The 13,410-nt window shown below is 39.8% G+C and overlaps 1 protein-coding gene across 2 annotated transcripts in view; it reads right to left on the minus strand.

Annotated features, from left to right (window-relative positions):
- Nucleotides 1–12,733, minus strand: part of LOC122777529 (nerve growth factor-like) — a 31,073-nt gene extending 18,340 nt beyond the window's left edge. For both annotated transcript variants that reach the window (XR_006361330.1, XM_044038822.1), the window contains exons 1-2: nt 12,577–12,733; nt 5,624–5,701 (exon numbers count right to left, since the gene is read on the minus strand). The gene's annotated coding sequence lies outside the window, so the exon portion shown is untranslated. The remainder of the gene's footprint in view (nt 1–5,623; nt 5,702–12,576) is intronic.
- Between the last annotated feature and the right edge of the window lie 677 nt (nt 12,734–13,410).

Here is a 13,410-nt window from a genome sequence, read left to right on the forward strand (position 1 = left end):
TTTTGAGAAAAAACATGGTGTGCTATGAAAGCGTTTGAAATAACAGGTCACAAGACTTGGGACTCAAAGTTTTGATACATATTACTGTTTCTAAACAATCGCAGTTTAAGTTTTGTACTTTTGAAAATAGAAAATAATTGCAAAAATCTCTAAACAAAGTCTTTCCAGCCTACACAGACAATTTTACATAAAATGTTGCTATGGGCTTGTACAACCAGCTGCAAGTCTCTCTCTCTCTTTGTAAAGGTTGATTCCATCCAAGTGATACAATTTACTGCTTTTTATGAAGACATAAAATTAATATTGAGCAGAATTTAGTTCAGCCCATTGGCCCTTAAGAACATTTTATACTTCTTATGTGGCCCCCTGGGGAAAATAATTGCTCACCCCTGTGCTAGACCATAATTAACTAAATGCTATATTGATGGAAAACTGTGAGCAGGAATCAGGAAAATGTTCACTGATGATAAAAATCAAGTGAGACGACTTTATTGTCACAAAATATTTGCTTTATCTTACTGACCCAGAATCTAAATGGTCGATGTCTGTAAGTCAGGGTTTGTACCACAGAGCTTGGATCCAATAGGCACGAGTCGGATACGTAAAATAAAAAATGAGGCTTTATTGCTCTCTCAAAAACATGAACAAAAAAAAAGGCAGAAGACAAGAGAAAAGGCGAAAAAACAAACCTATAACCAGAAAACGTAAACTAGATCAACTTGGATCGTAACTCTAAACATGAAAACATAAACTAGATCAACTTGATTCAACACTCTAAACATGAACAAGGTAACGAAGAACATGGAGACAAAAAAACGCACTGACAAAGGGAAATGAGTGACTTAAGAAGGGGAAAGGGGACCAGGTGCTGACAATCAGGGAAGGACACCAGGTGCAAACACTCAAGGTAATCAGACAAGACAAGGACAAGGTAGACAAAGTACAGACCAACAGGAAACTCTAAGCCCTCACCAAAATAAAACAGGAAATCTCCCAAAACAAACATAACTAACACATTTGCCGACATTACACTGTAATGTATGTATATATGTAACACTGTATTTACAGAACACTTCTTGTAATGTAATCTTAATGACCACTCAAAGCTGTTTTATTTACAGTTTTGTCATTCATCCATTCACATCCATTCACTTACACGTTCATACTACGCGGGTTAGGGTTGCCTAAGAACACACTGGCATGTAGACAAGCAGAGCTGGGAATCAAACCTGGAACCTTCCAGTTGAAAGACGACTTGCTCTACCACTGAGACACCATCACCTAAAGTCTTTAGTTTTTAATGTTTCAGATTTAAAAGAAAGCACATGAGGAGGACTATGAGTATTACCATTTGTTCTCTCTTTAATCATACAAACCAAATGTGTACATTTCAGTTGGCTGGACGCTTACAGATGGCCTTGCCAGGACTGTGCTGAATCCTTTGAGAGGGTAGAATATTTTATGTTGTTGTTACTCACAGCGTTCGTTTGATTACAGTCTTGGCCTTCTCACTGAAGACTTGACCCAGCCATTTTCTGTTCTGTGTGGTCTCCACATCGTTCTGTCATCTCCCTCTCTCTCGGCTTCTGTCCTTCCTATCTAACTCCACTCCCTCCCTCCGTCTCTCCCTCGAGCTGATGTCAACCACCTGTCTGCGTGGGACCTCCCAGGCCCATCCTCTGTCTGTTAGCAGCATACCATGTTCAGTGTGTGAGCAGAGCTATGTTGAAAGAGATTAAGTGGCAGCTTTCCAGATGGTCCTCATGTGTGCTCATGTGTGTATGTGACCTGTAGCAAGAGTTTACATAAATATTTATTGTGGCGCTTCATACACGGATTACCGAGGAACCAAGAGCCTCATTCTACCAAAAACTCACCATGACACACTGTTCGTCCTCAAGTTTGAACCAAAAAATGTCACGTCACGGTGCAGAGGTGGGGAAAACAAGACTTAAAAAGTCCTTCAAATATCATAGCTTTTGAGAACATGTCAGACAAAAACAACAATTAGACAAATGATGCCTTACAGACCAGTCTGGAGCGGATGTTGTGGTTATGTCACTAAAGTGGCGGGACATCAGCAGTCACAAGCGAAGTGAAATTAAGGGGAACACAATTGTTTTGTTGTGCCAGTAAGCATCGTAACTGGAATTCATAAAGGTTTTTTTTTATATAGTATTTATCAAAGATGTCCATTGAAACTTAACAGACTTTTATGAACTCAAGTTGTTAAACAGACAAAAGTTGTGTGTTTATCACACACAAGCTTGTAGTTATAAGTCAGTAACAGTTGTAACCATAGGTTGGGCAAACTGTTCCGTTCAGTTTGGCTATAAATGTGCTCAGTATTTAAGCAAGCATTTAGTGAATGAATAGGTCTTAAGCTGCCTTCAGACATACACTGAAGTCCAGCCATTCTCGGGCCAGTGTCTACAATGGGCTGTATGTGGGAATGCAAATGCCCACAAAAGTCACTCCGGACATTCTTAGGAACATCTTCAAATAATGTCAACCCACCCATAGTCTCCTCCACTGGATTGTTATTGATTCATAATTATATAATAACCTTTCAGCATCATGTAAGTCAAGTGATCTGAGACAGAGCAAGACGGCACCTCGTCGAGGATCTGTTTTCCAGGCTCGGGAAAATCTGAACTGTGATGAAAGACTTCAATCACAATCAGTCAGAGGGCAGTTCAGACAGAGAGGGCACCTCCTACAAGCTCTTCTACTAAGCGGTTGTTTTTACATCAACACTTCTGAACAAAATTTTCCCTACGGGTTAAAGTGCAACAAAATACGAGCCTCGGAAAAAAACCACATAAACACTTTATCAGGCCCTGCCACTGTAAACAACAGCAAAAATATAACTTTTCAGCAAGATATGAACCAAATTCCAGGGATCTTATCTTAACCATGGGAGCCCAAGTGGAAGTTAAAGTCAGAACCAATATTCATTAAACACAAATCCTCCTAAACTTAGAGCGAGTCTAACAGAGAGTGTCGGACAATAAATAAAATGCATGTCAAATGCATGTAAAATTTCCTTTTAGAGATGGAAATATATTAAAGTCATCTGTTACATATGAATCATGTTTACGTATTGTTTTAACCTGCCTCCTGCTGACAAATTCATAAAACAATTAAACTAAACATCAGCATAACAACTGTATGTTTTGAAGTGACTACATTAGCTGTTACATTTCATCACAGAAAATTAATCCTCTGTGTTTACAAAAATAAAAGAAAGAATACAAAACATACAAAAACAGGTGTATGAATATCTGCCCACGTGACCCAATCTTCTAAAACCAACAAGTGATTCATCCTCCTACACACAGTCACTTCACAAATCATCATAATCTCGGTAATATGTGGTTACACTTGTATCCTTGGGGCAAAGGCATGTGTGTGTGTGTGTGTGTGTGTGTGTGTGTGTGTTTGATGCGTATCCAACACAAATGCTCACATATATCCACAAGTACACACATGTGCATTGCTCACACACACAGTCACTAACATTCCTCCAGTGCTGGAGCCATTATGTATCCACTTGTTCTTCTTTTAACTTTGATCTCTCAAACATCACTTGCAATTCAGTTTTCCTAAGCAAAGGCAAATTTCATCTTTCTGAGATTCTCCGCACACACTTCAATACTTGAGAAACACCCTGTCGATATTGCTCTGTTGTTGGCAACAAGTGTGCGCTTCGTGTCCAGACAAGCTACACTGAAGACAACCTAATCAGGATAAAGGGAAAGTGAAGCGAGTGTGAGACAGTGTCATCACAGAATCCAAAAGTATACACACACACACACATATATGAACACACACGGAGATTAGGTTGTGGTGAAACAGTTCAAAACACCAGATGTGTGCTAAATCAACAGATTAAGACCACAACAGTGTTATTCTAGCTAAGTGAAAAGCTCTGGTAATTTAGTGATTTATCAGCTACTGTGTGTTCGCAGCTGTGTGCACTTGCATGAGACCAAACAGAGCAATAGCTGAAAGTCATAGAAGCATTTGATGTGGAATGAACAGGCATGTCTGCACATTTAGTTGTCATGCTTCTTTTTTCTGTCTTGTGGGCATACAGGATACAGTTCACGTTCATCTGCATGTGTGCAGACATGGGAGCAGACACAGGCGGACCCAATCACTGTCAAACACGAAGACTGGCTTTCATTTAAAGCCTTGATTTCTGTTTACAAAATGTGGAATTGTACAAACACAGTAGTGCATTATTTTTGATTTGGTACCAAGAAAAGAAGCTGAAAAACAGGTCCTTGAATGAAGAAGGTAAAAACAAAAGAATCCTGTGCAAATCCTGGACGTCACAAATGTCAAACAACGTTAGCAGTGATTTCTACAGAATGAAACTTCTCCCCAACAACCAGAAAAAGTTGTTTGAAAAGGTAACATTCACAAGACGGACTTCCAGTTCCAGATTCTACTCAACAAACACAGGTGTAACCCAAGGCCCAAACTCTGACCTATTACCTCTCCCGCTGAGACCAGACAGAACATTTAATGTGTTTCACTTTACACCAGATGTTGTTACCCCATTCTGTGCATTGACCGCTGTCAGACTGCGGCTCCAGCAACCAAAAATATAACCAAAGCATGGCTGGGTTTTACGTTTAGGCCCATGAATTATTATATCCTCCTGTATCCATCATACTGGGAATATGCTGACAGCCAACTGAACCATGACTGTAATCGCTAACATATTTGCCTCTGTGCTATGGAAGAGTACACTGCTGGTGGATGACTCTGGAGAAGCCATACGAGTGCTTGGGCTTAATAGAACTACTGAATTAGCATGAAGTAAACAATTAATAGGGCAATAACCTCTATTGTTAATCAGAGGGTGAGAGCCACTGTAGAAAACCACAGACATTGTGATAGTAGTGAGGTTTTTTTTTTCTAAAATCTTTCCACCATGGTAGTTGCTATTGCTGACTAGGGCTGCAACAATTATTTTATTAATCCAATACTAAATTAAATACTAAATGAATTGATTAGTTGTTTTTTTCATGTTTTTGTCAATAATTAAAACAAGCTTTCTGATTTATTTAGCTCCTTAAATGTGAATATGGTCTGGTTTCTTTGCTCCATATAACAAAGACAATCTAAATACTAAATAGGACCCTATGATTTTTGTGATTTGGAAAACACAGAATTGAGCAATAAAAATGTAATCACTGGTTAAACTCTAAATCTTGCAGAATTAATTCTTTCTGACAGGTTGGACATTATATAACCACTCAGCTTCGCCTCAGCCAGCATCTAAAGTACATTGTTTTGAAAAACACCAAATTCTGCAAATGATAGATTTGTGCAATGCTGTGTTGCATAAATAATTGATTAAATTTAAGACACGTTTTCCTTGTAAAATACGTGTTGAACTAAAATGGGAAGAACTGGATTTAAGGAAAGATTATATGGAATTTGAATGAAATGAAACAGACTCCATGGGGCTCTAATGCTGGCCCTGCTGGTTGTGTGCATATTGCATCATATGGACTCATAGGGTTAAAGCTTGGGTCTCACAATAATGTAATAAACCATCAACCATCATCATTTCATTCATAATACTTAGAATAATTGGCTGGCATACCTGTGACTCACTAATCGATAAGCCTGTGCTCTCGCAGCGTGTGATCGGAGTCTTCACAACCAGCCAAGGAAACATACACTGTTGAAGCAGAGATGACAGACAGAGGTTATTGAAATAGTCAATTATTTGTATAGCGTCAAATCACAACATATATTATCTCAAGGTATTGTACATAGTGAGACAGAAGCCTTTATAATATTATAGAGAGAAGAGACACCAAACAGTTCACACAATGAGCTAGCACCAGGCATCAGTGGAGAGAAAAAACTCCCTTTTAACAGAAATAAATCTCTGGCAGAACCAGACTTAAAAATGTGCCTCAACCCGTTGGGGTGAGAGGAAAAATGGGGGACAGAGGAGAGGTGGGAGAGAGAAATAAGGGAGAGAAAGTGAAAGAGGGATGCAAGGTTGAGAGAAGACAAACACCACAAGCAGATACATAACTTTAATAGTTATATCAAGTTATAGGTTTAGACAAGACGGTTCTGAATCAGTTATGACATGTTTATAGTACTACCATGTCATTTACACAGGCAGCAGCAGAGATTGTTGATAAAGGAAGGAAGCACAAGGTAAAAGGTATAGGCCCAAGCACTGAGCCCTGTGGAACACCACAATTAACATTTGTCTGCAATGAGCCATTATCATTAACATAAACTATCTATCTGAGTCAGAATAGTAGGATTCAAACCAGCAGAGGGTAGTACCACAGATTTATCTAGTGTGGTTTCTGTGCTATGATATAATCTACGTATATTCTGTCTAGATATCCTCAAACAGGCTGTTACTACAAAGATATTCATATAACTGATTTGCAACTGTCTTCTCAGGGATTTTAGAAAGATTTGATATCGGTCGGTAATTAACTAAAACATCTGGGTCGAGGGTCGGGAGAAACTGTCACACTGTACACCTGCTGCTTCTAAAGCTCTTGTGTTAAAAAATGATTCAGTACAAGTAGGAGGCAGGCGATGATAATTAATAATTTTGTCTCTAATTGATGTTATTTTATTGACAAAAAAAGTGTCAAAGTAATGGACAGCTCATTAGGGCAGTGACTGTCAGCCTGGCTACAGCGCTGAAAAGAAACGTGTGATTATTTTGATTTTCTTCAAATAAAGAATAATAATAGGCAGCTCTAGCTTTATGTTGGGCTTTTGCTACAAAACCATATTTCCAGGCTACATGAAAACCCTCTAGATTAGTGGAACACCATTTTCTTTCTAATCTAAGTAAAGCCTGTTGAAGAGCGCGAGTATGGGAGTTAAACCATGGTTTTCACTACTTTCTTTCATGAGACTTTCACGGGGGCAACACTATCTAATGTAGTCTGCAGTGAGGCCCCTGCACTATCAACTATCAAGATTAAACGGCAGCCAAAATTTATACAACAACTTCTAGTGTTTTGGGGAGTCGCAATTTGATGAGCAGGCCCACGGGAGGGGGCTGAATGTATCAGTTACATTTTTACAGATTGTCAACTGCTATTGTTTTATTGCTTTTCCATTTGCTCTGCTGCCGTCTCTTCCACTGGACCATTTACTGTCAACAACATGGAGTCTCTTACTATTAATTGCTGCTACTCCATCAACATACGTATGTCCATATAAACAAGAGGACAAGAAGAAAAAAATAGTAAACCGCTGTGCTATTATTTATTTCACTTGGCTCATAAGAGGGCAGTTCTAGAACTGGAGGACATTTTATGTATTAATTCTTTATTTTAATGTCGTGTAAACATTTGAAGTATTGACAAACATTAAAGTGTTGCATTGGTGTTTGTGAAATTCACTTTTTATATCTACTGTAAATGCATATTGCTCCAAATTTCGGTATTGGTAATGGTCATAATTGGTTTCTAATTCACAGCAACTGAGAGGACGAGTGCTCTATTAGTATCTGGAATATCACAAGATTCTCTATTTAAACACGTCTTACCAAAACAATGTCCTGCTGCATTTGCTATACTGACAGATTCCAGGCTTTGACTCTTAGTTAGATGTTATATACTGGCACCTCTGGATCTGTATATAACTTTACCTGCTTATAGCTTTGACCATCTTACATAATCATGACATAATTCATGCTCATCTATTAAGATGTCAGTGAGATATACACATCTGACCTGGGACTTCCCAACTTAAATTCAAATTTGATCAGATCCAGACAAAACTGCATAGACATAACAAATTCCGTTCAAATCTGATAAATATTGACAATGTTTTACAACTTTGTCCGGTGTTAGAGATAGGGATTTGTTGAAAATGTGACATCATCAAATTACATTCTTGAGCGATTACCTAGACAGGAAGTTGTTTACAGAAGGACAAACTTACAAATAAACCCAAGCTGATGAAACATACGTGCCACTACAGTGATTTCACATTAACTGTTAACTGTAAGAAAAAAGAATAAGGAGAAAATAGTCTACAGGTAACTCAGAGTTGTAAAAATAAACAGTATATTTTACTAATGAGTCTTTTAACCGCTATGTAATTTTTCTGTCTGCCTCAGGCTTTTGTGGTCTGATAGAAATCTTGTATGTGCAGCTATCTTGTTCTCATGCTGTGTCACTCAGGAGTGTTGCTTTGAGTCAGTCTATATAACAACTAAATACGTACAATAGAAGGGACACATGGAGGTATAGTGGCTAGCACTGTGGCCTTAGAGCAATATTTAGCATCTTCCTGGGTTTTCGCCAGACACTCCCAAAAACAAACACACAAACAAACAACCCACAGAGGTTAATTGGACTCTCTTAATTGACCTTAATTGACCAATTGACGTGTGTGTGAGAGGAAGGGTTGTTCATGTCTATATGTTTACCCTGCCCTGGCAATCTGTCCAGGGTGTGACTCCGCCTTTTGTCCTATGTCTGGGATTGGCTCCAGCCCCCGTAACCCTCATGTGGAGGATAAAGTGTTAGTCAACACCCAGGGGTCCTAAACAACACTCCAGAGCCTCGACAGCTCATATCATTACATCTTTTATATTTTAAAGGGGTGGAACTTCTTCCTGTCCTAGTCTGAATGAGAACATTTTCAAGTTGCAAGTCTGTTGAGATGGTGGCATCATGTGAGGTTTAGCTAGCAAAAAACTGCAGTAAAATCTAAATAGAGCTTAAATCAGATATGTTTTAATAATTAGCAGCTTTTGACAAAGCATGGTTGTCTGTTTATTTACGTATATTAAGGTAAGACTATAGGTTTCGAAACATAAAACCACTTACACAGCACAATCAAATACCTCCATGAATTTAAGGAGCTGGAATCACAGAAATTAAAACTTAAACTAAAACTGTTACATTGATAATTAAAATAGAAGGCACTTCATTTATTAGTTACAAATACATAGTATAATGTATGCATTATAAAATGATGTAATCCTCATTTATTAATATTTTGTTCCATAGTTACTAAGCTCCAGCTTGGTTTATACCTTATTGTAAAGCACGGTCGTTTAGGTCTGTCTCTTTTTATGTGATGCACGTTCAAAAACATGCACACACAAACACATTGGTGCTAACATAGGGAAAGCTGTAATTCAGCTTCAAAGGGAAACCTGAGAGGGTCATAAATAATCACAGACATCTTTGTCTGTGAGGGAAAACAGCACTGTCCATCTGCCCTCTATACACATGCATACAGGTTTAATATGGCTTAACTTGTTTCCAATGCTGCTGCACCTTCAATTTTTGAGTAAATTAAAAATAGAGATAAAGCTATTTGTTTCTTCTTATCTAAAAACAAGTAAATATGGAATTATCATATTAAAATTGGACAAAACATGACAAAGAAAGCTCATATTACAAATGTCCCTTAAGTCTGAAAGCTTCTTGACAGATGCATAATCACCTTGGCCTTAATCATGTGGAGACACCAGTAGTGTTTGAGTAATTACTCTGAATTCCTCACAAGGCTACAGAAGTTATGGACTGGAGCTTTAAAGGCGACATAGACCGGAAGCTCCGTTTGTGTGTGTGTATCTGCATCATTACCTCGTTTAAATGACGCAACCCTAAAGTTTCAGAACAACACTGCTGAGAAAACAGTGTTGTATTGATTTCCTGGGCTCTGCAAAGCGGATCGGCACTTCCTTAATTTGATGTCGTCATCAGAAATCCTCACCACTCCTCTCACCACTGTAGCGCCTCCTGGTGCGGGCACTAGTCCGGGCACATCCGGTTGCGTACATTCAACCGCAGAAGAAGAAGAACTACTCTTATTGTAGCTGCTGAGATGCAGAGCATCCACCGTGCCAGTGGGGGAGCTGTGTATCTGAGCTGGCCTATCTATTACGTCACTTCCAGGTACCTGGCCAATCACTGGACAGTAGGAAAGCTCTCGTTGGCTGGCCAATCACAACACAGTCCACGTTCTGGGGGTGTGGTTTTGGTCTGAAACGCGCAGTTGACGACAGCGTCAGTGAGGAGATATTTTGATCGGCTCGTTTGCAGCGATTAGGAGGTTTTTAGTCATGAAAACAAGTTCATATATGTAAGTAGACCTCCATAACTAACATATTTGTGTGATACAAGCATTCTATGTCACCTTTAAGGCGGATACATCGATAAATACACACAAGTCAAAGGCCACGTAGCTAAAGGTTAGCATGGAAGCTAACAAGCTCACTGTTTATCTCACCTATGAATGATGTTGGTAAATGTTTTTTTTCCCAGCAGGAGATGAGCAATGGATCTTATGTTTCCACTCAACTAAGGCACTATCCACATGAAAATGGAATGAAACGCAAACATTTTTTTTTCTTTGCTGTTTCCTATACATACAGCATTGTTGCAGGACAGTGATATCTAGTGACTTTTCATTAAAAGTAGTTGGCTACACCTGCCAAATAACTTCCAAGTATGATATGACATGAAAACGCAAGGGTGGCATTTTGACATTTTCCCACTCTGGGACCCATTTTTAAAAATGCCATTCAGGTCCATTAAAGCCCAATGCAATAAAAAAAACAATTATGCGTATTCACCTACACCTGTTTCCATGTGAACTAAACTGCATTCATAATTCAGTTTACTCACTTTTCACAATTCAGTTTACCACTCCTCATGAGGGTCATGGGGGGTTGCTGGAGCTAACCCCAGCAGACATCGCGAAAGGTGGCGTACACCCTGGACAAGTCCATCATTGAACAAACATACGGAGAAGAACAACCGTTCACTGTCACATTCACACATGTGGTCATTTAGAGTCTCCAATTAACCTCTGCATGTTTTTGGACTATGGGAGGAAACTGGAGTACCTGGAGAATACCCACACACACACACACACACACACAGGGAGAACATGTCAAACCGGGATTCAAACTGGTTGCTGTGGGGCAACAGTGCTAGCCACTACTCTGCCATGTGGCCTTATTATGTTTAAGGAGCATAATTTTGAAATGAAATGACATAGCTGATTTACATGTCTGCAGTCATGCATGTAAAGGTAACCATGTTTTAACTGTTAATGAAATCATCCTCAATAGGAAATGACGGTGAACATGTGACTCGGGTTAGGCAGAAATAGCACAAATCTTTCACTTGGCCTAATATGAAAACATCCTTCAACTCCATAGATGCCGTAATGACTGGCTCAGGAGACCAGTTTTTTTCTTTTGAGTAAAGATTTCCCACACGAATATGACAAAAGCGGTCAAATTCAATACAAAGCTTACATAGCTGAGCAAGTGAAATGTGTATTGTATCTACAAATGATCTCTAAGAGAGATGAAGTGAGCTTGAAGAACATCTGCTCAACAGTGTCTGCTGGGACGTACACTTAAGCTGTACAGTAGAGCAGGACTGCTGAACCCACTGAGAGGTGATGAAAGTGCACTCAGCTTCCCTGCGGCACACGCTGGCAACAAAACTGAAGCTCGTAAACAAGTTTAACAAAAATTCTTTCTCTACAGTCCAGAGCACGTCTCTTCTGAGAGAGCCTCACTCTCTGGTCTCGGCTCAAAGTTGTGATAACTTTTCTTATTCAACACAGATGTGTGCAAAAAAAGAAAAGTTGTAGAGGTGGATGATGCCCAGACATTGCATGTTTGTACCATTTTACCACCTTAATTGAAAGGCCCATTTTCTAATTCAATGAGACAACAAATAGGTAATCAGGTCTAAGGAAATCCATGTGACACGGTGGAAGACTTGAGATGGTGATGTTTGTGTGCGTAAATATTGGTCCATGGTGAAATTCCTCTCCTGTCAAAGACTGAAAGGAATTCCCTGGTAGGAGTGGCAGGCATGAGGTCTGTGTTTAACACGCTTATACACAGACACACACACACACACACACGAGTTCCACACGGATATAAATTTTAGAGGATAGAAAATTATCAACAAGCTGCAGGCCCCACCCAGACACCAGGATAACCTTGGAAGCATACTTTATGTTGGTCATTGGAGATCATCAGAATCTGCGAGTCCTTTGAGGGTTGTGTAACATGATCAGAGAAAAAAGAAGAGGAGGCAGAGAGAGACAGATAGGAAAAAAGGGGGAGAGAGAGTGAAAGAAGGTAACCTGATGTCCCTGGAGCCTTCTGAACAGTGAACTGGTACCCATTGAAGTTTGGAGATCAGCCCCCCCACCCCACCCCCTTCTCTCTCTGTCTCTCTTTTTTTTCTATAGTGCTCACCTCCTTTCTCTCTACACCTGGAAAACTGCTGGCAAAACTTGACTGACAATGTTGACAGAGTGGGGCAACGCAAATCTCACATTCATCACTCAACAAAGGCCTTTTTTTGGTATCCTCCTGTGTGATGTGGTCAGCTGGAATTTTCACTCCCCCTTGCAACAGAGGACTAACTGGCTGGTGCTGAGTTGAGTCTCAATTCAGTGGCTCCACTTTCTCTTAATGACAGGTATGAAGAGAGATCCTAAAATCTCCCTTCTACCACAGACACTCTTTAACACAGTGATTAATTGAGAGTTTTAGGTAGGACTCACCACCCTATCAATGCTCCTTGTCTTTCCCTCCCCAGAGAGTGAAAACTTCCAGATGAACTCTGCAATGTATTCCACCTCAGGCAGGGGCAATCTCCAAATACCGCTCCTGCTTTCAAAGCTGTGAATCCTCGACTCGGGCCACTTCTGCCTGTCTCCCTCCCACACTCTCTGAGAAATGGATTGTTCTAAAAGTTTAGTAAGAGGACGTCCAAAGCTGCTCCCTCCCTCCTATGTGGCACACGTCAGGTCCTAGTGCCTACCCTTTCCACGTGCTTCCATTTAAAGAGGAGGGACATCTGCTCATAATTTACACCTAGATGCGATTATTCATTCTCTCCTTTTTTTTTCATTCAATGCTGCATTCATGGTTTTGTGTGCATAAACCACTGGAAAAGAAAAGGAAAACTGGAGCTGAATCACTCAGCCATGATTCAACATTTCTATAATATGAAACGTTGAATCACGGCTGAGTGAGGCAACTTCACCTACGGTCAGGGCGGCCTGTACAGTGAAAGCTGCACAAAGATTGTCATTGTCACTCCAAACCTGAGGCACCTGCGTCTCATCCTTGGATGTGGACTCTTATAGTGCAACAGGGATCTGTTCTATGTGTTACATCACGATTACAAGGTGAATGTCACCTCTGTCAAAGCCTTGCTTCACCTGCATTGGCACTATGTAACTTCTGGTTTCTGGTCTGTGCCAAGAATAGAACATCCTACTTTGTGGCATATAATCACAACACAATGTTTGTACATTACACAAATACTGCTTCAGAGTTCACTGACTTGTCAACAAGTGCACAGTTTACTGCAACATATATTTTATGTCATA

The sequence above is a fragment of the Solea senegalensis genome, linkage group LG11 (genome assembly GCF_019176455.1).
Source record: "Solea senegalensis isolate Sse05_10M linkage group LG11, IFAPA_SoseM_1, whole genome shotgun sequence".
In the NCBI taxonomy this organism is placed as follows: Eukaryota; Metazoa; Chordata; class Actinopteri; order Pleuronectiformes; family Soleidae; genus Solea; species Solea senegalensis.